Source organism: Orcinus orca, chromosome 5 (assembly GCF_937001465.1).
Source record: "Orcinus orca chromosome 5, mOrcOrc1.1, whole genome shotgun sequence".
Lineage (NCBI taxonomy): Eukaryota > Metazoa > Chordata > Mammalia > Artiodactyla > Delphinidae > Orcinus > Orcinus orca.
In genome coordinates, this window is record NC_064563.1 from 55,477,150 (window position 1) to 55,480,930 (window position 3,781).

The following is a 3,781-nucleotide window of genomic DNA, read 5'->3' on the forward strand; positions in this document are numbered from 1 at the left end:
ATGAGATGCAGGGCCTGGTGGATTGTGCCAAGGAGTCTGAACATTATCCCCTAGGCAGTGGGAAGGCACTGGATGATTTATGTTAGATCTAGTGACAATGGAGAGGGTATGCGGTCTGGAGGAGAGCAGGGGAAGCTGCTGGCAGTGTGTTGCTTCCAAGGTGTCCGAGAAAGATGATGCTATTGTAGTTCAGACTTGTATGAAGTGTTGGTAATGGGGTTGAAGAGTCCAAAGAGATCTAAGAGGTAGAATCAGAAGGACTTGGAGAGGGAGGGAAAAGGTGATTTCCCAGATTTCTTGTTGAAGCAACTGGATAAAGAATGGTGGAAGAGTAAAAGATTTGAGGGAAAATGACAAATTCACTGGGGAGTATTTGGGTTTAAGGTTTCTATGGAACATCCAAGAAGAGATATTGAGTAGACTCCTAGACAAACAAGTCAGGAGCTCATGGGAGAGGTCCAAGCTAGAGATGTAAGTGTGGGAGTCTTCATCCTATAACTGAAGCCCCGACAGCGGAAGAGAGAGAAGCTAAGAGCTTGGGAAGTGCAAGGAAGAAAGCCAGGCCTGAGGGCCTTGACATTTACTGATTAGGAGAAGGAAGAGGACAAGTTGACAACAGAGGCCAAGAAGAAGTGGTCAGAAAGGGGACTGTCTGATCTAGACAACTGAGTAATGATGGATAGTGAAAGTGAGAGAAACTCATTCAGAAGTTAAATTTATGGAGTTTCCTAACTGGATTCTTGAAAGGGGAGAGAGAGGATGGAGTTAATAATGACTTCAAAGTTTCTGGTTTGAGTAATGTCATCAACTGACATAAGAAATATTGAATGCAAAGCAGGTTTGAGGGTAAGATGATGAGTTCAGTGCTGTGATGTACTAAGAATTATTTTCAGCAACATCCTTATCAATATGATCTAAATTCAGTGTTAAATATTTGATTAAGGTCAAAGCCACTGCATGATATGTTGAAGAAAATTAGTTTGTGAATTACTATATTTATAATGTATGTGCCTAATTTTCATAATCCCTCTACTGATTATGGTTTGAAGTTCATCCTTGATCTTGCCAATTGTGACATTATACTCTCTTAAGACAGAAAACCTTGGCTTGTGTTCAAAGAACAAAAGGAAGTTTTTCTTTTTTCTTGCAACCATCCTATTATGGTATCATCCAAAGATCTATGACTTCACACACACACACAAATCCAGCATGGACCAGCCTATGGCAACTTCACAAAAACAGCCGTGATGCTCCTTGATTGGGAGCATCATATTGCCTCCTCTTCCCATCATAAACACACAACTCAGCGACCACAGTGACGTCCAATCTCCCAGTTTCCTGGATCTTGCCCTCAGTAATGTATTAGCTTCCTATTGCTGTTGTAATAAAGTAGCACAAACTGAGTGGCTTAAAACAACAGAAAGTTATAGTCACACAGTTATGGAGTCTAGAAGCCTAAAATCAAGGTGTCAGACATCCATGGTCTCTCTGAAGGCTCTAGGAGACAATACTTCTTTGCCTCGCTCATGCTACCTTCTGTGGTTGCTGGCAATCCTCAACGTTCCTTGGATTGTAGATGCATCCAATCTCTGCCTCTTGTCTTCACATGACTATCCCCCTGTGTACAGGTCTTTGTGTCTCATCTTCTTATAAGGACATCGGTCATATTGGATTAAGGGTCCTTTCTATCTCAGTGTGACCTCATCTTAACTAATTACATCTGCAACAACCTTATTTCTAAATGAGGTCATATGCTGAGGTACTGGGAAGGAAGAGAATTTGGGAAGGGTGTGTGGCACTATTCAATCCAGTATGGTACCCAAGAGTCAGATGAGTAATGGAAGCACATTAGCTGGGCATCCTGCCCCTTCCCCCACAGTGGCTGTGCACATGGTTCCCAGGCCTCCTGAGATAGTCTGGGCAGTTCCTATACAGGTGATGTTCCCCTTGCTCATCTTCTGAAGCTCAGTCTTTTGTCTTTGGATTGACAAAGACAAAAAAACTGTCCTGTTCAGATTTCAGGCTGATAGAAGAAGAGTATATGTGGGGAGGATCATGGCTATTGGTGATGGCTGTTTGCAGAAACATGGCCATGGCACTGCTCAAAGAATCTACAGCGTGCATGCGCGTTCACATGCACATACACACACACACACACACACACACACACACACACATCTTCTAAAATAAGATAGAGGGCTTCCCTGGTGGCGCAGTGGTTGAGAGTCCGCCTGCCGATGCAGGGGATGTGGGTTCGTGCCCCGGTCCAGGAGGATCCTGCATGCCGCGGAGCGGCTGGGCCCGTGAGCCATGGCCACTGAGCCTGCGCGTCCGGAGCCTGTGCTCCGCAACGGGAGAGGCCACAACAGTGAGAAGCCACGTACCGCAAAAAAAAAAAAAAAATTTTTTTTTTAAATTAAAAAATAAAATAAGATAGAAATTTAAAAATCAGAAGGTAAATAAGGTCAGTAGAAAACATGACACCATTCTTTTAAACCAGCATCTGGTCAGCATTAGCTCAGGTACTCCCAAAGGAGAAAGGTACTCAGCAATGATACAAGGTGGGATCTTTGACCAAAGGTATTTCTCATTTAAAGTCAGGCACATTCCATTATCTAAAATCTTCTGTGCTCTCCAAGGAACTGATTGTTATTAAGGTGTCCTTGGTGGATCTATCCACCGGAAAAGGTGTGACCCAGGTAGATGACTGGGCATGGTTGTTGGTCCTGGGGTGCATCTGATGGAAAGTGATGAGTTGGAAATCAGGGTTCCAGTCAGTCACCTGTGAATTTGAATATAATCTTCAAATAAATTCCAAAGTTCTTCCCAAGCCTACCAACCTTGGCTGGTCCACTTCTGCCTACTCTGTAACTCACCTAGTGCCCTCCTCACCTGTCCTCTATGCTGCAGCCACACTGGCTTCTTTTCAGTAAGTCACTTCTATGAAGGCTCTTCTGCCTCTGGGTCTTTATTTGTGTCATTCTGTGCCATTTCCTCTACCTGGCACTCTCTGCCCTCTACTTTTCATCCTAGTTGGCCCATTCTTATTATTTAGGTATCTGTTTAAATGTCACTTCCTCGGAGTGACAATATCTTACAATGTTAAGTATGTAATACATTTGGACCTTGAAGCTTGTCATAGAAGCACCTTCTATAACTGCTACCTGATCAGTTAGCAGTTAAGACTCTTACCTTTCTCACAAAGCCAACTTAAAGGACCTGCCTCTGGGTAAAGGGGATGAGTTAGACAGAAAGTTATGTTATTGGATATATGTATCCTGAAGAAACCTATTTTAAAGTAATTTACAATATTTCTGAAATACTAACATGATTTTCTTATTTCAGAATCTTGTTTCGGAAAGATTATTGAATATTTGCCTGCTTAAAAGCTAGCCTTTTAGTAGGGTTCTGGTTAAGTATCTTTTCTCCATTTTCCATTTTTTTTTCAGATTTTCAGATTGACACAAACGACTGTGGTAACACATTTAAGGCTTATATTCCTTTAAACCCTGAGAAAATGATTTCATAGTTCTTGATATAAAGTAGCTCCTTGCATTTTATGTGTGCATTCAAGAACCAGACATCTTTTCATGGTCTATGCATGAAACTATGTAGAAAGGAATTGATAATATTTAAACTTATATAATATCACAATATGTTACAATTCCCTTATTATCTTTGGACATAGATGTCATTTATTTTCAAAATCTGTAGACATTTACCGGTGACCTACTAAGTATTGAACACTGTTTCATTCTTGGGAATGGGATAATATCCATGT